The 26,076-nt window shown below is 33.6% G+C and overlaps 1 protein-coding gene and 1 long non-coding RNA gene across 4 annotated transcripts in view; one reads left to right on the forward strand and one right to left on the reverse strand.

Annotated features, from left to right (window-relative positions):
• The window catches only part of LOC135143095 (frizzled-2), a 140,153-nt gene that overhangs the window by 83,834 nt on the left and 30,243 nt on the right, over positions 1–26,076 (reverse strand). For 2 of the 3 annotated variants that reach the window (XM_064074949.1, XM_064074945.1), the window contains exons 1-2: positions 19,278–19,638; positions 3,862–3,944 (exon numbers count right to left, since the gene is read on the reverse strand). The gene's annotated coding sequence lies outside the window, so the exon portion shown is untranslated. Of the gene's footprint in view, positions 1–3,861; positions 3,945–19,277; positions 19,639–26,076 lie in introns of those variants that run through there. The other variant, XM_064074946.1, reaches the window with a different exon arrangement.
• On the forward strand, positions 6,797–10,848 carry LOC135143097 (uncharacterized). Its single transcript, XR_010282675.1, has 2 exons — positions 6,797–6,926; positions 10,688–10,848. It is a non-coding gene; the product is annotated as an uncharacterized LOC135143097 (long non-coding RNA).

Consider the following 26,076-nt stretch of genomic DNA (forward strand, 5'->3'; position numbering starts at 1 on the left):
TTTCAACGCTTCATCAAATTCTGTCAGATGTCAATAATTTTTTCGTTTGTACTGGTAGAGCAGCTTTCAACACAAAAAGGTACAGGGGCGGGGCTTAAGATGCGCGACTTGTAGTCGGGCTAGCAGTGGCGCAACATCGATGTATTGAGAAGGGAGTTTCGGCTGAGTTACATTTCTTTCAAAAACAATTAAAAATAGAGCAATTTCCACAAAAGAATACAGACAACCATTTAATAAAAATAAATTTATTTGTTTGGTAAAAAAATAGACTTACGTAACAATAAATTATGATAATCTATCACACAAAATTTGGTATTTTTAATTATTAAACGAGTTTATAATGTGAGGGATTATAGCATGAGTAAAAAATTTCACGAATCCCTCATTATAAACCAGTATCATATACTATTTTATAGTCGACTAGTCTTAAAGCAACAGTTAAATCTTTAGATAAAAGCGGGCTTAAAACTATGAGAATAAGCAACCTATGACTATAATTATATGGTTTTTAATTTTCTGGCACAATTTATCGATACCGTAAAGTCGGATTATAATAAGGCGTAACGTTTTCTGTCTTTAACATTGAAGTATCGACTGTACCGTAATTTAACAGTAATTATTGCTCACTAAAAATTACCTTTTTACTTCTTTTACTTACTTTTTTATTCAACTCATACATCAAATACAGCACTAATAATTGTTTAAATTCTTTTTCTATAATGTCAACGCTAATAAAATAGAAAAGTGATATTTTTATTAACCGCAATAATATTTTAATATTTCAAAATCGAAATATTCATCGCCGCTGCCACTGCTTGCACGATATTTGTAAGGCCAAACCAAAACAATGTTCTGCGCACTCCCACCACCTGTACCCTTTTGTGTTGAAAGCTGCTCTACGTTTTCCCTCACGTGCGTTAATTGACTTGTCTTGTTTTCATTTTTGCTGTCTTCCCCTTTGTTAGACCTTTAATAAGTGTCTCAAAAAACAGTTTTTATCAAAACTACAGATCATTGTGGAATAATCTCAGGTAATGAACAGAGAGGAATAACTATGGTCAGTGTTACAAATGATTTTTTTAGTTCTTTGGCGCAATCATCATGCCTATTACCGTAATGGGGTGTTAAATGAGGATGGGGATGGAGTGTACTCTGTGGAGGCGTCTAAAAACGAGTATCTAGTGAAATGTTCTGTTGTCATTGATGAAGAATCTTTGAAGACGCTATATGGCGAATTATGGCCAGATTTAACGACACTGGTAGCATTTCTAAGTGAAAACCGACGGGGAGACCTCAAGTTAGTGAAAACGTTGTTGAAGATTGGATAAGGATGAGAATGGAACAAAGTCCGAATAAAGCTTTGTCAAAAATCTTTACTGTCCGGAGTACCATACAGCCCATGTCAGAAAATCGTAAAAGAGAAGTTACATATGCATCCATACAAGATTTTGTTGGTTCAGGAGCTGCAACCAGCTGATTTTCCTTGCCGCGTTGGGTAGTGTAGTTGGTTTCAAGCTGATATGGACGATAACGGGATTCTCGATTTGTCGTTCTTTTCTGATGAAGCCTGGTTTCATCTGTTAGGCTATTATGTCAACTGACAGAACTTCAGAATTTGGTGTATAGAAAATACTCACGCTTTTGAAGAAACACCATCACACGCAATGAAGGTTGGTGTGTGGTTAGCAGACGACGATTCATAGGCCTGATACTTTTTCAAGTAAATGAATGTGATCAATAAACAAAATTAGATGTAGAAAGTGTATGTAGGTACTGCAATAAAGTTTTTTATTTTCAGTAACTTTCATTTTTCTTTCGGTGTTAGTTGCATTCTCTTAATTTAAAACTTACTTCAACTTACTGTTTAGTAATAATTGTAATTTTACTATTAGGAAAGTTAAAAATCTTTATTAAACATTCTGTTGTTTCAAGAGATCTCATAATCAGCTACAGAACTCTTAACACTATGCTCCTGAAATTTTATTGGTTTTTTCATCTTTTTTCTTATAGAAATTTTGAAAAATCTTGATATTAGGATGGCCATGTGGGCGTGTTTTGGGTAGAACCTCTTTGACATTCCTGTTATGCAGATCTGGCATGTTTCAGATATGTAGAAACTGCAAAGCTGAAGGTAATGTTTGGACATAGCAGTTTTCACCTATTGTAGGGATGAAGATCAAGGATTTCAGTTGTGTTTTTTCAAGAGAAAAGCACCGGTCACAAACCATGTCTGCACCAATATTCTGACGATTCCTTACAATTTACAAACAGAACTTTCGCGGGATCACAACTTTGGCAAAATTATTTACTGCAAAAACTCATTAGGTACTCATAGTGTTCGTTAACTGTGATAAGACTTGCTCTGCCATTGTCCATTACGTGATTTTTCACAATTTTTACCTTCAGGGTACCTATAAAAATGTAATTTTTTAAATAATTACCGTGTTCATTGGTTTCGACAAACTTAACCTCACTTTTTGGATTTCATTATTTGAAAAATTATTGCTTCTTTGCAAAACAGACCAGATGATTTATTCTGTTCAACTCCAATCGACTTTCCAAGGTGTAATTCATGACAAAGCCCTTAAACGTTTTTCTGACAATTTACAATTTTTGAAACTGAAATGTATTGCAGTGGCGTTCACAAATGCCCGATAACACTGCAACCCTTAATGCTCTGGCCTGGCGTCTTTTCGTGTCTATTTATTAAAATGAAATTAAACCGCGAACCGGGCATTTCAATTTTTGACACATCTGACAGATTTGTTTGGACGTTCGTGACATTTCAAAACAGTTCAAATCATTTTGGTGATTAGCGGCACGAGAAAAATTTCATTTGTTTTTCATAGGTGAGTTGACTACAATATTTTATAATGACCCTGTATATGGATGTTACGTTCAAGTAAAGATAATAAAGAAACGTGCTACCTATTTGTTTCAAGGGAGTTTTTTCATTACAAAATTTGGTGATGACGTCATCAACATTTTTGCAAGAACACGTATATCTATGTCGATATAATGCAGTGTAATTTATGGCGTGAATCGTTACGTTCTTGAATCTTGATTTAAGCAATAAGATAATGCAACAATTTAATCACGTCCGGCATATGTAGTAGCTAGCAGAGGTGCAACTGGACTGAAAAGCATTTATAATCACTTGTACTTAAGACAAATAGTGATAACGCTTGTCGAGATTGTACAGGTGAGAGTGAACCAAAGAAACTGAACCAAACGAATTGTAATAGCCCGATCACTATGCGATGGTCCAGTCTGTTTTATTGCTTCGACTTCTGCTTATTTATCCATCTCATCTAAAATAATAATGACATAATTTCATTGATTAAATGAATATTTGTTAACAAATATGCTTCACGATACAATATATTTTATTTTTAGTAGCACATTTTAATTTTTAGTTTATATATTTTAACTATAAAATGATTTGGCGGAGAAGATTTTTTCATTTGGAATTTATCAATAAACATTTAAAAAATCTATTTTGATTTCTCTGTGGTTCGAAAACTCTCTCAATTGGAAAGTTAAGCAGATCAAAGCTATTTGATGGTTTATTTTAAATTGTTTATGTCACTTATTATAGGAAAATTAATTGCCACACTGTTAATGTAAGATGTGAGTTATTTATTACTTGCTTATTTTGATTTTAACATCAAATATTCTAAATTTATAGTCCGAATAAGATATTTAAACTCATAAAGAAAACAAAATTTTAAAATATTCAAATCCGTTGTTTGCAGTTGAAAGATTTTTTTACGTATTATTTCTGTCTATCAATAAACGAATCAAAACAAACTTATTTGCCTGTGAAAAGCAGAGTGCATGTACTTATACACAAAAACTTACCTAACAACGTGGAAGTCAGTGTGAGTTTAGTTTGACGTAGTTTTCCACAAAACTCAACTAGTGAATCTTCTCAAAACGTGTATCTGTAAAATAATGTAACCATTTCAATCGTTGGAGTTGATATCAAATCTATTTCTAGAGTATTATTGCTGTAGTAGGTGCAATTTTTCTACCCAAATTATAAGTAATTCTGTACAAACATTCTGTATTGTCAATTTTTTTATTGATTTCTGGTATTTTTCGTATTAAACAGACTGTTTGATCATTATTGTGGGCACTGAGTATTGTATTAACCGTATTATAAGAAAATAATGTATAAGTGTAAAATTTAACAGGTTAACAATAATAACGTAATGAAATTACCGTATACGAACCTTTCCCTTTCATACTGGTTAAATTTAAATATTTAAAGCAGCACTTTTCATTCGATAAAATTTACATGACCGTGTAAAGAATAAAAATATACACGTACAATTTATTTAGTGTTTCCGGATGATTCACATGGTTAAGATACAAGCCTCCCATTAGAATTTCTACAGAGGAGCCAACGTGTGATTTGTTTTCCGAAGAGAGACAAAGTGCAGGCGTGTATGGTTCGTTGACGGATTTATGTGTTTATGAAAACAGACATTGGGCGTAAAATGTAAACAAATTTTCTCGTTCTTAACAGTCTAGCAACTTTGACTCAAAGATATTGAGTATCGTATGTAACTACACAGTTTATACAGTTTTATGACTGGCTATGTTAGAGGTCTACTATGTGATTTTACACACAAAAATATTTTTAGCTTTAAATACAAATATTTCTTAAGCTTCCGATCTCCTATTAAAACTAGAATAATTTTACTATTTATTCACACAAAGCGGGACTGAGGCTGACTGAAGCAACATATTTTTAAAAAGAATAAATCTTCTGTCACTAATAAGCAAACAATTAACACACTTTTTATGCTAATCATTTATACTCGAAATATAATTATTTATATGAACGTGCAAGACAGTTGATTTCATCTAAATGGCGGCATAATATAATAAAATTGTTATTTATATTAAAAAGCCAGAAGCTAGGCTTTTGGAATACCAGTGAATTTGTCGAGTCGTGCCGATGGGCGAGGCTGCAAAATAATGTGTAGGTATTTGCAAAAGCTTGTTCCGGACATGTGATACACAAGACTTTTTGAGGCGGTTTCTATATACAAACATAAAATTTGTTAGTAATTCTATTTTTTTTTGCGGTACATATTTAAGGGAATGAAAGAGTGCGGACAAACCTTCCCTAGCCGCATAGTAATAGCAATAGCACTCGTCAAACGACCGAAAACGAAGAGTTTGAATTTCGCTTGGTCTTGAACATTTGTTCCCGATTTTATGGGATTTTCTTGCATTACACACAATATTTGCTTTATTTATATCGGGCTTTTTTTTTAAGTGAACATAAGCCTATGTTCAGTTTTAAAACGACGCTGTCAACGCGGGAACATTGTTGGTTGCCAAACCAAGATAAATCCTTTGAGTAAACCATGCTTACAACAACTTTAAAACATCTGCAAGGTTCCAAAGTATTCAGTTTTGAAACACTTGATTTATTCAATAAAATAAATTGACTGATTCATTTTTTTTTTTGAGTCACCCTGTATTAGCATATGTAAAAAATCTGAATGGAATGATAAATTACAAATATGGACTGATCACATTTTGCACATTTTAGACAAGATTTTTACAGCAAAATTTTGAGATGGCGTCATGAATTTTTTGGGGTACATAATAGATACATTTTGATTAAAATTTACAATGCTCACAGCAACTTCAAAACGTCTGCAAGTTTTCAAAGTATTCAATGTTGCAATTCTTGATTAAATCAATAAAATAAACGAACTCAGTCATCGGCACCCTGTGTAAGCAAATTTAAAAAATATCTAATAATGCAGTATGTTGATATACCTACGTGTCCTTGGAAAAATGTTGATGACATCATCATAAAATTGTGTAAAGAAAAACTCAGCTCGAGAATATTGCATATGTTTCATTATATTTTAGGTGAGAGGAAACAACTTTCGACCATTTTTTTTACATGTTTATACGAGATGACTCAAAAAGATTAATGAATGAGGCGACATGTTTTGTTGCCCATCCCATTTTCCTGAAAATTTGAGGATACAGTATTGTTATTGACACTATTACACTGCACCAAATTGATATACGCGTTCTTGCTAAAATGTTGATGACGTCATCAAAAAATTTTTATAGGGAAAAACTCATTAGAAATGTATTATGCTATGATGGTTCTTTACCTGTACTTTAACAAACCAAAAAAATTCTCAACGTTAAATCTGATAAATATTCGAAGCTGTATTTGTCCGACTGTACATTCAAGACGAAGGAAGTTCTTTTGAAATACTTTCGACCAATTTTTTAGCTCAGAATTAAAAATAAGAGTTACATTTATGACAGTGGTATCATTTATTTGAATTTTTTTATTAAATATACCAAAATCTTTATAACTGATAAAAATCGTAATAAAATCACGCCAAGCAAATTATGCCAGCAATAAAGTGTTGTAAATTATATTTTGATATGTCGACCACTAAAGAATTTATTTTTGTGTGCTTATGAAACTGATAAGATAAACCGTTTGCGTATCTATACTTTTCTGTTTTATCTATTGTATGTAGTTATCAGATGAGTAACAATTTTTTGATTATGTGATCTTTAACAACACCATGATTTTTACATCTAGTGTCAAACTAAAATTGTTTCAGTGAAGTTCGAAAAAGTTAAAAAATATTTTGTGAAATTTTCATCTGAAAGAATAATGATAGAAAATAATGGTGTAAAAAACAGCCGTTATTAACACTCTGAGCAGATGTAAACTGCAGTGGAACTAATCCGTTAAATCTTCCTCAGCCCATGTTATAAAATTTTATATATAAACTGCATAATCCTGGCTGGTTATGGTTTAAATATATTTTATATTGTCCGCACATGTACGGATCGCGCCTTCTTGGAAGTTACGCCCCCGCGCCACACAGGGTGGTATTTACGCCACTGTTTTTTATTTCATAGAGGTAATCACGAAACAGAAATTGCAAAATCAAATTTTATAATGTTTCAAGGAAACGGGATTTGTTGGACTGTATTTTAAGAACGACGGGAGTTATGTTGAAATAACCTTAGACCAATTTTTGTTTGCTAAAATCCATAATTACTTCCCGAGCGTAAGCAAAGGAAGTATTGTAATCGAGTCCGTCGGTCGACTCTCTACTTTTACGTTTTCTCGATCTTTCATGACCCCTAGAAGACGAAGAAATAGGTCTCCCATTTCCGTCCGTCTGTCCGTCTGTCCGTCTGTCCGTCTGCCGTCCCGGATTTTTATTAGACAGATAATCTCCGAAAGTACTGGACCGATTGTTGTGAAATTTTGTACTTATATTAGGAATATCATGTAGATGGTAAAACGCTAACCAAAATTTGTCTAATCATCCCCACCACTAATGCGATGACGTCACTTCAAAATTGTACATAGTAAATGGGTCTTAAATTGTATAAAATAACATAGTCCTACACATGTAGTTTAGGACTCCGAATTCAGTTTTTACCCGAAATGTCCAGATTTTTGGAAAAAAACTCAAAATCATAAAACAACATTTTGCAATTTAATTTTGAATCTGCTAACCCGAATGTTTTAAAATGTTGCAGATGTTTTAAGGCTCTAAAGAGCATCATAAATCTTTAGTCAAAATATATTTGGTTATCCCCTCCAAAAACTTGATGACGTCAGCTCAAAAGTTTGCCGAATAAATCCTATCTAAAATGCACAAAATATGATGCGTCTGTACTTGTGATATATCACTCCATTCATATTTTTTGGATTTGCATATACAGGGTGACTCAAAAAAATTAATGAATGCGCAAAATTTATTTTACTGATTTACTCAGGAACTACAAAACCGAATGCTTTGAAATCTTGAAGATGTTTTAAAATTATCATGAGCATGGTAAATTTTTGATCAAAATGTATTTGGTCGTCCCCTCCTAAAAAATTTATGACGTCACCACAAAATTTTGCTGAATAAATCCTATCTAAAATGTACAAAATATGGTGAGTCTCTTCTTGTCATTTATCATTCCATTCAAATTTTTTCGATTTGCATATACAGGGTGAGTCAAAAAAATTAATGAATGCGTCAATTTATTTTATTGATTTAATCAGGAATTACAGAACCGAATGCTGTGAAATCTTGGAGATACTTTAAAGTTATCATAAGCATGGTAAATTTTTTATCAAAATTTATTTGCTCATCCCTCCCTAAAAAAATTGATGACCTCACGCTAAAATTTGGTAAATAAATCCTATCTAAAATGTGAAAAATATGATGAGTCTGTAATTGTGATTTATCATTCCATTCATATTTTTTCGATTTGTATATACAGGGTGACTGAAAAAAATTAATGAATGCGTCAATTTATTTTATTGATTTAATCAGGAATTACAGAACCGAATGCTTTAAAATCTTGGAGATGTTTTAAAGTTATCATAAGCACGGTAAATTTTTTATCAAAATGTATTTGCTCTTCCCCCCTAAAAAATTGATGACGTCACTCCAAAATTTTGCTGAATAAATCCTATGTAAAATGTACAAAATATGATGAGTCTGTATTTGTGATTTATCATTCCAATCGTATTTTTTGGATTTGCATATACAGGGTGTCTCAAAAAAATTAATGAATGCATGAATTTATTTTATTGGTTTAATCAGGATTTACAGAACCGAATGCTTTGAAATCTTGGAGATGTTTTAAAGTTATTATAAGCATGGTAAATTTTTTATCAAAATGTATTTGCTCATCCTCCCTAAAAAATTGATGACGTCACCCCAAAATTTTGCTGAATAAATCCTATCTAAAATGTACAAAATATGATGAGTCTGTACTTGTGATTTATCATTCCATTCATATTTTTGGATTTGCATATACAGGGTGACTCAAAAAAAAAATGAATGCGTGAATTTATTTTATCGATTTAATCAGGAATTACAAAACCGAATGCTTTGAAATCTTGGAGATATTTTAAAGTTCTTATAAGCATGGTAAACTTTTGTTCAAAATGTATTTGTTCATCCCTCCTAAAAAAATTGATGACGTCACCCTTAAATTTTGCTGAATAAATCCTATCTAAAATGCAAAAAATATGATGAGTTTGTACTTGTGATTTATCATTCCATTCATATTTTTTAGAGGTGGCTCAAAAAAATTAATGAAGTCAATTTATTTTATTGATTATATGAAAGGCAACACTTATTATTAGTATTACATTGGACCAACCCAATTTGGTAGACACAAAATTTTTTAAAGTAAAAACTCGGTTGAAACATAAGGGTAGCACGCTTATTTACATCCACTTTAACATTACAGACGTGCATTTGTTTTATGCGCTGACTATAGGTTCCGCGAATGTGGAATAGACATGTTTATAATCAACCAATTGTGAATTTCACCGTCAAAAATAAAAATAAAACCCAATGTTTTATATAATAAGCGGAAGTCGAAGCAATAAAACCGATGGTCGTTTTGTTTACAGTTTCTCTGTTTGACTCTCACGTATGCTGTTACGCTTGTCATCCTAAATTAAGAATGTTTATACATAAGCGATTTTCAGTTGCCGTATACGTGAGTAAATTGTTTCGTTATTTTATTGATTATAAAAAATCAATATTCAAAACGACCCAATTCATTTTCCCGAAAATTTGGGAATACAATAATTTTATTCTTAGTATTACACTACATCTATCCCAACTGATATACGTGTCCTTGCAAAAATGTTGATGACGTCATCGCAATTTTTTTTAAATTCCCACTACAAAAATGTAATGAGAAAAAAACACAATAGCCATGCAGTCGTCAAGTTTCCGACAGCGAGGGAAGTACTGTCTAAACTCTTTAGACCAATTTTTTTTATTTCCCGAGCGCAAACGAAGGAAGTGATGTAACTGAGCGGATATTTTCATGTTTTCTCGATATTTCATGACCCCTCTAGTACGACAACATAGGTCTCCAACTTCGGTCTGTCTGTCTGTCTATCGTCTGTTCGGATTTTTATTAAATAGGTAGTCTCCAAAAGTACTGGATTGATTTTTGTCAAATTTTTTGGATGCAAGATTTTAAAAAGCATTCGGTTCTGTAGTTCCTGATTTAATCAGTAAAATAAATTCATTCGCCTGTAGAAACAATTCTAAAAAATTGGTTGAAGGTTATTTCGACAAAACTTTTCTCGCCGTTGAAGTAACTAAAAGAAAACATATCCAGCTTTTTCTAAAACTTTTAAAATTTTATTTTGCCAATCTTATTTTTTTATGGGGACCCTTACAAGTTAATATCTTTATATTAACTTGTAAGGGCCCTCATAATTTTGCAAATAAATCCTATCGAATACATATTCGATAGGATTTATTTGCAAAATTTTGAGACGACGTCATTAATTTTTTGGGGTAACCACCAAATATTTATATTTTAATTAAAAAACTCACCATGCTAATGATAACTTTAAAACGTGTAATATTTCAAAGCATTCGGTTTGGTAGTTCCTGATTTAATCATTAAAATTGGTTGATTTTTCATTAATTTTTGAGTTACCGTTTATAAGCAATTTAAAAAAATATGAAAGCAATGATAAATCACAAGTATGGACACATTTTAAATAATATATTCAGCAAAATTATCAATTTTTTGGGGGATATAGAAATGTATTTTGATTAAAAAGTTACCATACTTCCTATAAACAAAAATAAATTGCAAAATATTTTTATATAGTTTTGTTTTTTTTTTTCAGAAAACTGGAAGTCTTCAATAGAAGTAAACACGGATTCATAAACTACACATGCAGGAGTGTTAGTTTAAACAATCTTTAAATTTTAAATTTCCAATGTACAACCAAAGTTTGGTGAGCGTTTTATCATCTCCATGACATTGATAATACACCATATAAAATTATTAATCTTCTTTATTTATAAAAGGCAATGTCCCGACTGACCTATCAACAACCAGCCCAAACCGCTAATGCTAGAAAGGTGAAATTTGGAGACAATGTTCATTTTATACTGGAGGGATCGTTTAAGAAGGGGGTGAAAAGGGGTGATAATATTTGTATAGGACCAATATGTCTACTGTAAAATTTACATCGTTACGTGCAACCTGGTACATTTTAATTCTCTTCAACACAAATAAGGAAATACATATTTAAGCATTTTCGGAGATTCGACCCCTAAGGTGGTGCAAAGTGGTGTCTAAGTTTGGGCGGCTAAGTTTGTATAGGAACCATATTTCTACTACAAATTGAAATGTTTACGTGAAACTTGGTGTTAATGTTCTTCAATACAAATAATGAAACCCGTCTTTAAGCATTTTCTAAAATTCAACCCGTAAGGGGGTGAAATGTGGAGGCTAAGTTTGTATGGGAAAATATTTCTATTGTATATTTAAATTTTTACGTGAAACTTGGTATTAATGCCCTTCGACACAAATAATGAAACCCGTATTTAAACATTTTCCGAGATTCAACCCCTAAGGGGGTGTAAAGTGGTGGCGAAGTTTGTATGGGAAAATATTTCTACTGTAAATGAAAATTTTTACGGGGAAGTTGGTATTAATACTCTTCAACACAAATAATGAAACACGTATTTCAGATTGTTTCGAGATTCCACCCCTAACAAGATGAAAGGGGGTGACAAAGTTTCTATGAGCAAACATTTTTGAAGTCGATTTTTACTGGAAATTGTATTAATGTCCTTCAACACATTTTTTACTTGAAGGTTGATAATAATGCTCTTCAATACAATGAATCGTCTACGCGAGCGAAGCCGCGGGTGAAAAGCTAGTTAATTATAAAAAGCAACTTAGAAATTCATGCCCTAGAGCTTGGTCATCTAGCCAATCATCAACGGAAAGTGGCAAGAGTTTCTGCAGAAATACAGTAGAATTTGGACAGGCCTCTGGGTGCACAAACATACTGCCACATCGGATGAACATTGCAGACGCGAAACCAATCATGTACAGTAACTTGGACAAAACAAGAAGAAGATGAGAAACCGATACGGAAAATGTTCGATAAAGGCGTTATAGAGTAATCAAACAGTTCATAGTCGTCGCCTGTAGTGCTAGTCACCAAAAAAGATGGGTCGACGAGATTCGGGGTAGACTACAGGAAAGTAAACGATGTAACCAAGAATGACAGTTACTCGCTTTCCCGAATTGATGACACGCTCAAAACATTAGCAGGATCCGTCTGATTCTCCACGTTGAACATCAAAAGCGGCTACTGGCAAGATGGTATTCGTCCAGAAGATAAGGAAAAGACCGCCTTTTCTTTCGGAGGCGGCTTGCATTCATTTACCGTAATGTTTTTTGGACTGTGTGTAGTGCTCCGGCTTCTTTTGAGATGCTAATGGAGATGGTAGTGCGAGGGCTCACATGAAAGATATGTTTGGTTTATTTAAATGATATAATGGTAATGTCGAAGATATTTGAGGACCAACCTAGAAGAACTATTCAGTCGAATGAAGGAGGCAAACTTGAAGTTGAATCCAAAGAAATCAATTCCAAAAAAGAAGAAGAATTTCTGAGACATACTATTCCGGAAAATGGGATCAAGACTACGGGAACAAAGGTCAATACGATTCGCGATTGGACAATACCAAGAGATAAACACCAAGTCAGGAGTTTCTTGCGATTATGCACATACTATAGAAGGTTTGCTGATATTGCTGCTTCTCTGCACAGGCTAACGGATTTGAACTTTCAGTTTAATTGGACTGCTGAATGTGAGGAAGGCTACAAAAGATTGAAGAATGCACTATGCTCTAGTCCTCTTCGTCCACCTCAATCATCGAAAATGTTCATCTTGACGCGAATAACATCGGAATAGGTGCCGTATTGTTACAGGCTCAGGACAATGAAGAAAACGTCATCAGCGTACCTTCGAAACTCGAAATGAACTACTGCACCACGAGGAAAGAATTGTTGGTGATTGTTACGGTCGTTGTTCCGTAACTGTCTCTGTGGACGCAAATTCCTGATTAGAATCGATCACGCAGCCCTCACATGGCTCCTTCAGATGAAGAATCTTGGACAAGTGGCTAGATGGCTGAACGTTTCCAACAGTCCCTCTCGAAGATTCGACACAGAGCTGCTGCTAAGCTTCACACTCTTCATCGAAAAGACCGTGTAAGAGCTGCAAATACTGCGACAAGCTCGAGCAGTACGAAACCTCGTTCAACTCTAGAAGGACAACAGTCGTAGAGGATGAAGAATGGAGTACGGCCGAGCTTAGAAAAGGCCAAGAGGAGGACGTGGATATCGAGCCATGGCTCAAATGGAAAGAAGGGGTTGAATGGCCGGGCTGACCGAAAATATCAGACGAGTCACCCTCTTTCAAGGCATTATAGGCTCAGTGGGACTGTCTACGTGTCGAGAACGGATTGCTTAAGCGAGCAAACAAGAAAACAACCATCATGTAGTAGGTGTTTCCGGCCATCAGAAACAAGGAAGTACTTCGAGAGATACACGGGGGTTCAGGTGCTCATTTTGGAATCAACAAGACGTTTTCTAAAGTTAGGAAGAGATTTTTCTGGGTCCGTTGTCGAGTTGGTGCAAGGGCGAGAGGGCCGATGCAACAATACAGCATCTAGTCTCCTTTCGAAAAAATTCGTATGTACGACAGTGTACGACAATAAGTGGTGACTCATCATCGGTGACGACGGCGTTCCACTAAAGAAAAGCCTGGAAGTGGTGCATCGAAAGTCTCGGGAAGTCTCGATGGTTGGTGGATTCCAGAACAACCTCGAAAGAGATTTTTAATTTTGTTTGGATTTAAATAAACACCACCGTCGGGAGCAGCCTAGTCTAATCTAATCCAACCGAGTCGAGTGATGAGTCTAAATTGAGTTGGAATTATTAGTTGTTATATTTTCGCTGTATAGCTAGTCGTGTAAATTTTTATTTCTGAGGAAAAAACCTTTGAATTTTATCCACGCCGATTTAATACCCGTAAATCGTAACAATACATTCAACTATATAATGGTTTTAACAGTATATAAAATGAAAACGCAAAGGACATGTTTGAATTCATAGTTTCTCTCATTAGATCTCCAAAAGAATGCTGAAAGAACTTATCAATTCGAAGTAATAATTTTCCCTAGTTGTCTTAAGATATCAGAATGCGCAAAAAATGAATTGGTCTAAAGTTATTTAACAGAACTCGTCTGGCCCCTGAAATATGTAAGTAAGCAAATAAATACGGCTATAATAAAAATGGGGAAGGGAAGTGACATACATACCTACTGAAATAAGTAGCTCAATAGATATTTGAATGCGTGAAAATCCAGTTGGATAGGAAAATGAATAAACAGGCAGTTACCCGTAAGCAATTACTAAATTAGAATCAGTCCGTTAGAAATATTGAGTTAAGTTATCACCCAGATAATTTTTATTTAATTTAAATTAAGCAGTTTGTAAAATTAAGGCTAACAATATTGGTGTGGGAGAGAAGCTCTCGAGAGCGGAACTTGAGTAATTATTACTTCTGAAAATTTTAAATTTTATTACATTTTTAATTAATCCAATTTTAATTTTACGTGTTTTATAACTGTCTGAAATGTCTAGTAGCAGGGTTATTCACGAGAAGCTCAACGCCTTAACATTTCAAAACGCAACTAGTAGTACAATTTCATAGACGTCTTTGATATTTACCATCATCTCTGTTTTAAGTTAAACATAGTTTGGTTTTATCAATTATTTGATTAAAGTTAAAAACACACAAATTCAAAACAAGAGCTCATCAGGGAACCTCCCGTAGGGATAATGTTCGGTATACAATCGTGAAGGTTACCATAGATCAAAATCACATCAATCTTTTCGTCATTTGAACACACTCTGGATCAACTTTGACGAAATACCAGTTTTAACATGATAGTATCTGACACTGCGTTAATGTAAAGGTTTGAAATTTGTATATCTGGTTGCGTCTTTAATTTTTTAGACATGGAGTTTGACATGAATAACCCTGTACGGTCGATTCTGAGTGAAATAAAGAAAACATTTTGCTACGAACATAATTTGTTTTATTTCTGAATAGAAATAGAGTTTCGAGTAACTCAACAAAATAATTGCAAAGATTATATATTTCTATGGACAAATATTAAAAAGTATGTTAAAACTTATTTAGTATAGTAAGAGATAAAATAACGTTTAAGAGAAATCTGGACCGTGCCGTTGAGTTTTAGAGGGGTTGGTACGACGAAAAAACGTATTGTTGGAGGCGGGGTTGACGGCCACCCCACTACTGAATTATTGGTACCGTCTGTGAAAAAGTTCTTACTAGAATCTAAATGATACCGATTCGTACCTAATGTAACACGAAACCCGCCGCTATTGAGTGTCAACTGGGTGCCGCAGATGAATGGCGTAGTATAATTAAACAAATTACGCTCTAATAAGGAAACTTCAATATTTAGCATTAACAAAAAGCAACAGAATTTGTTGATTGTTACTGAATGTGCCGTTAATTATTGCGGTACTTTTTTCCCCTAAAGGTGACTTAATTTTAAATAGCAATAAATCAGTTTAAGCCTGTCATATGAATATTTGGGTTCGCTGATGTTAATATTTTATTGATACATCGCTATGTAAAATTGCGCAAATTAGTGACAAATAACCATAAAACCAGTAGTTTCAGAGATTATCTGTCTAATAACAACCAACAGATGGAAACGAGAGAAGAAGTAAAAAGAAAGGAACATCAAAATTGTGAGACATTTTTTATATAGAGAACTGTACAAAAATATTTTCACTGAATAAAAATTCAGATTTACTGTGTATTATATGTAATATTTAATTTAATCGAAAGAAAAACTCTAAAACAGCGAAAACACTTTTATCACACAACCAGGGAGAGCTAGACATAATATGAAATAATATGAATATACATGTATATTTTTAAAAATTAATCAATGAAAAAAGTTAGATACCTACTAATTAAAAAACAGTTAATGTTTTCAAAGTTTTATATCTTTAGAAGTACAAAAAAAAATCTAGGTTTTTCCTTGAACAGCTTCTGTAATATATGGGTCCCTAATGCGCATATTTCGAGTGTGACGAGGATCAACTTTATAATAATTAACCAACTTCGCTTCCATCTTTACTTTCCAAAAGTCATCGTCTCGATTTATATTTTCCAATTTTAGTGGTTCACTCTCCGAGGTTCAGACAGCAAGTACATATTTTTTCCTATTTTTTATCCTCAGTTGTCCCTGAGTTTGATAATACCAGGAATGATTTTTATTGACTGACATATCACTTCTCCAAAATGTGATTTTTCTTTCGCAACATCTATGAGTATTAAATGCTGAAAATGGGCATTCTATCTCTACAATGACGTCATTTCCAATTAACCCATCAGGTGGCGCACCCAGGAATGGATACTCATTATCTATGAACAGTCCATATTTTTTTATTGGAGAATGGAGCTGGAGTTCCAATTGCTGACGTGCTTGCTCTTCATACATTCTTCCATGTTTGACAGCATCTACATGATTGAATATTTCTTTTGAATCCTATAAAAGACTGTGAACTATATTTATGCAACTAGTTGTAGAACGTTGTGGAACTTCTTGCTCTGTGGATCATTTAGTTATTGGAATTTGTGCGAATGAAACTGTGTATTTGGTTGCCTACACTTAGCATAAATAACAGGGTGTAAACCACAGTACGAACAATAAATATTTTTTATATTATATACCGACCTACTAGCACCAAGATGGCTTGCGCCAAAGTATCCCTGCGCCAAGTTGGCTTTGCGCCAAATAGTCCCATTCCCACAATTCTAAAATGATTATTATTAATTAAACCACAATTATTATATAAATAAGTGCGTATTCTTCACATTTCCGAGCACAGGGGGTGACTCGTTCTTAATTTAACCAATAAAAAAAATTGTAATGACGTCATCAACATTTTTGCAAGGACACGTTATATCAACTTGGACTGGTGCAGTGTAATACTACAAATTACAGTCCTATTATATTCCCAAAATCTCCTGGGAAAATAGAGTGGGTCGTTTCTAATTTAATAAATAAAATAAATTGACTGATACATTAATTTTCTTGAGGCACCCTTTATAAGCAAATCTAAAAAAATATTAATGCAATGATAAATTACAAGTATAGGCTGATCATAGTTATTTTGCACATTTTAGATAGGATTTATTAAGCAAAATTTTGAGATGATGTCATAAATTTTTTAGGGTTGAAAAACTATACATTTTGACTAAAAAGTTACCATGCCTACAATAACTTCAAAACGTCTGCAAGATTTCAAAGCATTTGGTCTTGCAGATTCAAAATTAAATTGCAAAATGTTGCTTTATGATTCTAACTTTTTCCCAAAAATTTCTACGTTTCGTGTAAAAACTCAACACGGTCACATAAACTACATGTGTAGAAAGGACAATGTTATTTTATATAATTTAAAACCCATTTCCTATGTACAATTTTGAAGTGATGTCATTATTGGTGGGGATGATTAGACAAATTTTGGTTAGTGTTTTACCATCTGCATGATATTCCTAATATAAGTAAAAAATTTGACAACAATCCGTGCAGTACTTTCGGAGATTATCTGTTTAATAAAAATCCGGTACAGAGGGGCAGACAGCCGGACAGATGGACCGACGGACACACAGACAGACAGACGGAAAAGGGAGACCTATTTCTTCGTACTGTAGGAGTCATGAAAGGTCGAGAAAACGTAAAAGTAGAGAGTCGGTCGACGACTCGATTACAATACTTCCTTGGCTTACGCTCGGGAAGTAAAAATCATCCGCAAAAACACAAGTACAGGAGCAAGTTGATTTATAAAATTTAAATGGCGTTTACCATGCAAAATTTTGGTGTTTTACCATCAACATACATATAAAACTTGACAGCAATCACTCACAGTGGTTTCGATAGAACTTCCCTCGCTCCCGAGGTATAGACCGACAAATCCCCCTCATTTGAAAAATTATACGATTTGATTTTGAAACATTTAATTTGTAATAAGTAATAACCTTGATACATACTACAAAAAATTGATAGTAGGTAGCAGTAACAGTGTATAAAGAAACGGTGGCGTAAATAATACCCCCGCATCCCCTGCGCGCGAATGCCAAAATTCCAAAGGGGCACGCACAGTCCACACAAGTGCGGACAATATGAGATATATTTAAAACAGATATCCAACGGGAAAACATTTTTTCTGAATGTTTGAGTACATGCTTAACTCCTACCTTTATATGTATTTCCAAAGAAGCACGTTCAAATAATTAACGGCAACTCAACAAAAACTACAGAACTACAGTTAAATTGAATATAGGCGGACATTACTTCCCAAGTGAACGCTAAGGAAGTATTGTAATGGAGTTTACTCGGCGAATGGCTACTTTCTTGTTTTCTTGACGTTTCATGAAGCCCAGAGTACGAATAAATAGGTCTCTCGTTTCCATCTTTTCATCGTCTGCCGTCTGTGTCGACTTTTTCTTCCCGAGCGTAAGCCAATACTTAACCGAGTCGACTGGTTACTTTCATATTTGCTCACGTTACATGAATCCTGGAGTAGGTTGCCGGTTTCCGTCTGTCTGTCTGTCGTTTTTGTCAATTTTTATCACACAGATAATAATCTGTTCTTTAAATTTCCTGCATGTGTGACTTATAAATCCGTGTTCTTTACCCTAGATATTCAGATTTTTCGGAAAAAAATCAACATTCTATAACGACTAGGTATACTTTACAAGTTAGTTTTGAAGTTGCAAAGCCGAATGTTGTTTAAAATTTTAAGGTTATCGGACGCACGGTAAACTGTTAATCGAAATTTGTCCGTTTATACTCCCCAAGAAATGGTGACGTTATGTTACAATTTTGCTGCATAAATATTCTTCAAAATTAATCATTTTTTTTTAAGTAAGTGGTGCTGGTGCCTGGTTATCTGAACATGCTAATTGTTAAGTTCTTTCGAAGTAGTATAAACATAAATACTCGAAGTTAAGCATGTACTAAAAAATTGAGACTACACTTTTCCGTTGGTTATCTGCTTTAAATATGTATATTCCACATGGTTCGCAATTGTGCCTATCGCGCTCCCTTGAGAATTTGCTCCCTCGTGTAGCTGGGGGGTGTTATTTACACCACTGGTTTTTACTTTATACAGCTTATCATAAAAAAAATCGCAAAATCAAATTTTACAATTTTTCAAAAAAGCGGATTTGTTGAACTGTACAACGGCTAGGGAAGTTCTGTCGAAATAACCTTCGACCAATTCTTTACTAATTCACTTCCTGCGATTCGAAACTTAGTAAATATGATTGAATAATTAAATTATTAAATAAGTCATACCTGCTTTTATAAAACCGTAGTTCAGTAGCTCTGATAAGATAAAGTTAAATGGCTAATCCTCTGTTGATAGGAAAAATACACGAAATGTATTGACTCCTAGGTTGTTTTTTATACAAAACTCACTTTAACGGTAATCTACCAAGAAACCTAAACAGCTGACACACACAAAACACCAGTCCCACTTTCCTCGAAATACGTGCAAAATATAGTAACACACACATACACACGCGACAGATTAAATTTCATAAAAATATTTCTATAACAATTGAGTACATATTTGTGTGGCTACCGTATACAGTTTATCGATGAACAAGTCGTCTACTACATGATAAGAAACGTTGATAACCAAAACTCTCGCGACCGAACTAGACTGAACGTTTTCCCAAAGGGTTCGATGTGTTTTTATCAGCGATAAGACCCCTCTAGTTGCTACCGTGCGCGACGCATTTTAACTGGCGTCGTTTTGCGACGCTCTACAAACATCTCTTTTCCGTATGAGCGAATATACAACATAGCATTTCCTTTTTCGTCATTTTTAGGAGGAATCCGTAGTTTTTCGTCCTAATTAATATTAATAATGTCTGGCAGCACACGGTTTGCTATTTTCTGTAGTGGTACGTACCTTCGGAGTTATGAGCAAAAATGTGTGCTAACAACTTAAATCGAGATATTTTTGCAATCATGACAAGTCTGTAGCTGATCATACTAGATACAATAAATACTTAAAAAAACTGAAAATTATATATTTATTGTACCTATTTCTGTACTTAATTTGGAAGGTAAATTTTCTCGATTCTAAAATACTGTTAGAAACGCTCGTACATTAGAACTTGGCGTATTTTTCTTTAATAAGCTTTCGCTTCTTTTTAGTGGAGATGAACATATTGTTAATATACACAATGTAACACTAATCCTGACGTTGCTGTGTTTTACAATGCTAGAGAAATTTTGTTTAGATTCTCTTTGAAGCAATTTTAAGGATAAAAATATGTTATTATATCAAGCACAAAGTGTGCCACTCCATAAGGCGTGCATTTCAATAGAGATGTGTCTATTAGACTATGAGTAAATATATCTATATATTTGCTAATATTGTTATAATTCCTACACATAGTGAGTATGAGCGAGTACATAATGCTGATTATTAGTCTTAGGTGTGCTATAATCAAAGGTTAACATTAATCTAGATTTTGGATGAGGTACATGAAACTGCAACAGTCCAGTTAGAGATTCAGAATAGAATATGCAGTTTTAACTAATTTAAACAGGAATACGACAGACATGCAATTAGGTCTTACTGCTAATGGTACTTGATTAAACTCATTTAATAGTTCTGCGTGCGCACAATGTTGTGCATATCTACCGTATTTAATAAAATACATATAAGTATTTGAAAAACTTGCGCTGTACTTTTTCTCTTGTATTGATGTGTACTTCATAGCACGGACACCAAACAACCGAACAATACTCAGAAGGAGCATTAGGCGATTTCAGAAATTCAGCTGTTTTCACAGGCATCGGTCCAAATGTATTTTTCCCTACAAAGTTTCTGAAACATCTTCCATTTCTAAAAGAAATAAAAAACTGCTTGTGATTTATCTTCGGTGGTCGTAGTGCAACGCATTTGCCGTATACTCCGAGAAACTCTTTACTGTTATTTACAAGTGAGACGTTTCTTGCAATTTTTGTCTTAGTTTCTTACAGTTTTAAAATTAATGTCGATCCCAAATCCTCAATATCGTCCACTGTTAGCGTGGTCAATTTCAGTTGTTGGCATGCTCCGGGGAGACCAAGAATTAACGTGACCTATAATAACACACACTATTAATAAAACAACCAACAATATTAACATACTATTACCTTGGTCATTAGAAAGGTACGCTACGGTGCTTCTGTGATAAATTTTCTGATATAATCTTTCATTATAGTTTTTTTTCGATTTTTTCGGTTTGTATTTATCAAATTGCTTTCTTAAAGAAGTGATCAATTTCCCAAATTTACTTAGATAAATATTGTTTTTATTGAAAATGTTGCCTTCACCATTGAAAAATAACTCCACAGAGAAAATGCTTTATATCGCTTCAGTTTCCCCGGAAAATATACCCCAGAAGAACACTTTCCGATATTTTTTTGTTTGCACCAGTTAGTAAAAGCTGTGTTTTCTTTCTCATACATTTTTTATTTTATCGGAAAAAGGATGATGTTGCTACTGCAGCTGCTTCAGATATTTCTGGTGGGGTGCACAAAAATAAATTTTCTTCATCATCTACCTCCATTTTTATGCAAAAATACACTTTCACATCACTGGCACTCCTACACTGACAACAACTATTTTTTGAAGCTTTCAGAATACCAGTTATTATTAATAATCATGCTTCTCACTGTTGCAGTAATTTGAAGAAATTGTAAATCTAAGCTAATAAAAGTTCATTTAGAAATTAAGTGTAGGGTCTGTACCCTGTAGTTAGTGAACTTCACAGCCTAAAGGCGGTAAGTACAACTTACTGCGTTGATCGTATCCATAGTAGCAAAAAAAGACCGATCGTGCAAAAATTTCTTTTTTCCATGTTTTTTTTTAATTTAATTTAATTTAATGATTTTTACATCTTTTCTATAACAATACACTATAGTTACCACCTCTTAATATGTTCACAGTCGGAAAAACTTCCGAAACTTACAAAGGGTGAGTTAACTTTAAACAATTACGAAGATACAAATTATATATTTTTTAAAAAAGTACTTACTATAACATTTTCTGAAGCAAGGAAAAAAATTGGTCGAAATTTATTAAAACAGAACTTCCCTCTCTCGCAGCCCCTGCACCGTGGAGGCGTAAATTGCAAAGAATTGTGAAAATTTCACAAGTACGGACAATGTAAAATGTATTTAAAGCAGAGAAAACAACGGCCTTCCAGAAGTGATAACAGGTTTTCTTCCGATTTATAAACAAGTGTTGGTAAATTGCTTGTTTATACATCGGAAGAATGTCACGTAGAAATTTGTTTTGATTTGAATGAGTTTTATTGTTATTGATATTGAATAATTGGGAAATTATTGATAGATTCAGCCATCGTCGAACATAATGTTCTGATTATTATTATTATAATGTTTATTAAATAAAGACGGGCGTATTTGCACCTTTTCGAGAAAGTGGGGTGACTCGTTCTTAATTCGATCAATAAAAAATTTGTTATGACGTCATAAACATGGTTAATACATAATTCGAGAAAAAAAGTGAAAAAGAAAGAAAAAAACGAAAGGTCAAGTTTGGCATCGCACGCAGGACCTCCGGTTCGCATTCGCAACTGAGTTTTTATATTTAGTTATTAAAATAGTCACTTAACTACGCTAATCCCCTAAAAAGGGTGGCTCAAATAATAGGGCTCTCCTGCTTCGTTTCTGCCACTTTCAGTCGCTCTACCGTTTCTAATAGTAATAAGTTAAACAGTGATTGTGTACTCATTTGACATCAAGGTATATTAATTTGCCAAAAACCCACTAGTTTTTCGTATTCAATTATTACAGATAGCCCTTGTATTTGGATCTGTCCTTGATTCTAGTCTGATTAAATTCGAGGTAATACAGAAATTATTTTCAGTAAAGTTCAAATAAGTGAAGTCCCTATTATCAACTTGTTCTGTGGCAGATAAAGGTAAACGTGAAAATGTATCGGCAGTAATGTTTTTTTTTCCATTAATATGTAAAATATCATAAATAAAGCTTGATAAATATAAAGCTCATGTCTACAGTCTGCTAGCAGCCATTGGTGGCATCCCTTTTTTGTCACCAGTTAACAGTTAAAATTCAAATAAAGTTAATAATAGTGATGGGCAGTATCTAGATACATTTTTGGGTATCTAGTATCTGTATCTAGATAAAATCGAATTTAAGCACAAAATATCTGTATCTAGATACAAATTAATGGCGCAGATACAGATACATTTTTTTATTTCACTTTTTTTTCAGTAGTTATTAGTTGAGTTATAAGGTACGAGACAAAAAATTATCACGGTGCAGAAGTTCTGCCTAAACGTATTAAAATAAAGTAAAGATACCTGGTTGATAGAGCAATCCCACTTTTAATTAATTTAATAAAACATTTTCATAGAAAATACAAAACTGAACGAAATTTATTGAAAATATGTAATTTTGTTAATAGATTTATTGTGACAAATTATTATCACGTTTTAAAAGAGAACTAACTAACTAAAAGAAAACTCATTTAATACCCAATGTATTTTCCACCTGCTTCTATGAGACTGTAGACGCGTTTCTTAATAGAATTGATCAAATGGATAAAGAAGTTGACGTCCAAATTCTTCCAAGTCGTTAAGATACCACCTTTCAATTCATTAACTGTTGCGTACTGCTTCCCAATCTTTATAACCATCTCGTAAAACAGAACCCCACCATTCTCAATAGGGTTGAGATCTGAGGGGGTCGATTCTCGAACTCGTTCGCAAAGATGCGAGTACGCATAGATGCGCATGCCAAGATGCTATTCGAAACGAAAATCCGTCTTCTTGAAGGAGATTCAATGCGAATAGCAACTCGATGCGCATACGAAGGCCTCTGTTCCAGTGAGGATATGGCAACAGCGGCAAAATACAGAGGATATTTAAATGCGATGGTTGGCAGAACTCACGCGGGGTGAGTTTGAATCCAAAGACTATTTTAATTTGTTACCTTCAAATTTATTAAGCAGCAAAACACGTATTAGCAGGATTGGCTCGATTTAAATTATTGCTTTAAAGTATTATTGTTTTTTTTTTTTAAGTTTTCTTTACAGTTTGGAATATACAATGCATATTACGGCCCTTTTAATGCAAATTTATATCAAAATAAGTTGAACTTTAACTAGAATACAATATTTCCAACAAAATGGAACGATAATTCTTTTAAATTGTATTTTAAAGATTATAGGAGTAAATATTATAAATAACACTATCAATTCCTTTTTTGCAATGTAAATTACAATAAATTCTCTTTATTGTTCAAAACTAAGAAGTACGACTCAAGGATGACATTAAGTCGGATACTTACTATTTTAATCAGGATTTTAATCCCAAATAATTAATTGACAGACTAAAAAACATAAAAAAATCGTGATTAAAAAAAATGTTGATTTTATGATTTTATGCAACCCTACGTATTTAATACAAATTCTTGTGATTTTTTTACAACGTTCGGAAGTTGGCCACTTGCGTATGCGGAACTTATTCGAACGAGTTCGAGAATCGACCCCCTGGGCTTTTCGCAGGCAGTGGTAGCAAAGCTATATTTTCTCGTTGAAACGACGTTTTCGATGAATTAGACACATGAATCGAAGCATTATCTTGCTGAAAAATCACTTTGCTGTCTTGAAATAGGTTCAAAGGTGGTTTGAGGTGCATTTCCAACACATCTTGGTAATCCAGAGAGTGGATTCGATTTGAAATAAATGCTAAGTTAGTATTTCTTAAGCTATTAAAGGCACAGCAGACCATAACATGGTCACCTCCTTGAACTCGTTTTGACAAATACTTTGGTTCTTTCCGGAAAACGTGCCAATAATATCTAAAACCGTTAGGACCATAAAGATTAAATTTCTTTTCATCTGAAAAAACTGTCTGGAACCATTCTTCATTTTTCGCCTGTATTTCTCTGGTCCAATCACGACGTTTTTGAATATGCTCTTTTGTTAACATTGGTTATTTGTTATATTTGGCATATTTAACATTTTTGTCGTTAGTCAGTACATACTAGCAAAACTGTTCTTTTGTGAACAGGAAGTCCTAGGGTTCTCTTTAACTTTTGGGACGACATGTTATCCTTTGTAGCCAGAGTCACAATGGATGTTTTTCCACGTGTAGTGAGTTTTTCTTTTCTTCCACAATTTTGTCGTCCATTTTCACATTTCTTCCTTACAAACATGGAGATTGTGGTCCGATCTCTTTCAATCCATCTTCCCATTTCCGCAAAACTCAAACCTTGGTCATAGTATGCCTCAATCTGCCCTTTTTCACGTTCTATTAGACGAAAGACAACTATTATAGCATTTATAGCTCAGCCAAATATATTTCGACACATTGACAGTTCTAAAAAACAATTGCATATCGTACAAATAAACAACAATTACGCATACTACGTTTTTTTGATTAATTTTTATATAAAAGTGATGCGTGATAATTTTCGTCCCAAAATTTCTTGACGCAATTGAGTTTTTACAGATCAGATTTTATTTCATGCTAAAATATCACTGAAAAAAGCATTTTTGTAAACTAAATTAACTTCTCCAGGATGTATTATTTAGTCAAAGGAGTACATAATAAAAATTGGTCTAAAGAGTTTAGACAGTACTTCCCTCGCTGTCGGAAACTTGACGACTGCATGCCTATTGTGTTTTTTCTTCTCATTACATTTTTGTAGTGGGAATTTAAAAAAAATTGTGATGACGTCATCAACATTTTTGCAAGGACACGCATATCAGTTGGGATAGATGTAGTGTAATACTAAGAATAAAATTATTGTATTCCCAAATTTTCGGGAAAATGAATTGGGTCGTTTTGAATATTGATTTCTTATAATCAATAAAATAACGAAACAATTTACTCACGTATACGGCGCCGGTGTGTAATATCTAGAGAGCGGATTTCTGTCTGGCTAGGCAAGGCCAAACTCGGTACGGCTCGTACGGGATGCGAATTCATTGCGGTTGCGGACTGCACTTCGTTTATTTGAGATTAGAATAACGCTGTTTCGTTGCACTATGCTGTTAATTCCCGTTCTCATTTACTTAGCCGTTTGATTAATAAATCGT

This window comes from Zophobas morio, unplaced genomic scaffold (assembly GCF_036711695.1).
Source record: "Zophobas morio isolate AGI-343-1 ecotype UQ-CSIRO unplaced genomic scaffold, CSIRO_AGI_Zmor_V1 ptg000058l, whole genome shotgun sequence".
Classification (NCBI taxonomy): Eukaryota; Metazoa; Arthropoda; class Insecta; order Coleoptera; family Tenebrionidae; genus Zophobas; species Zophobas morio.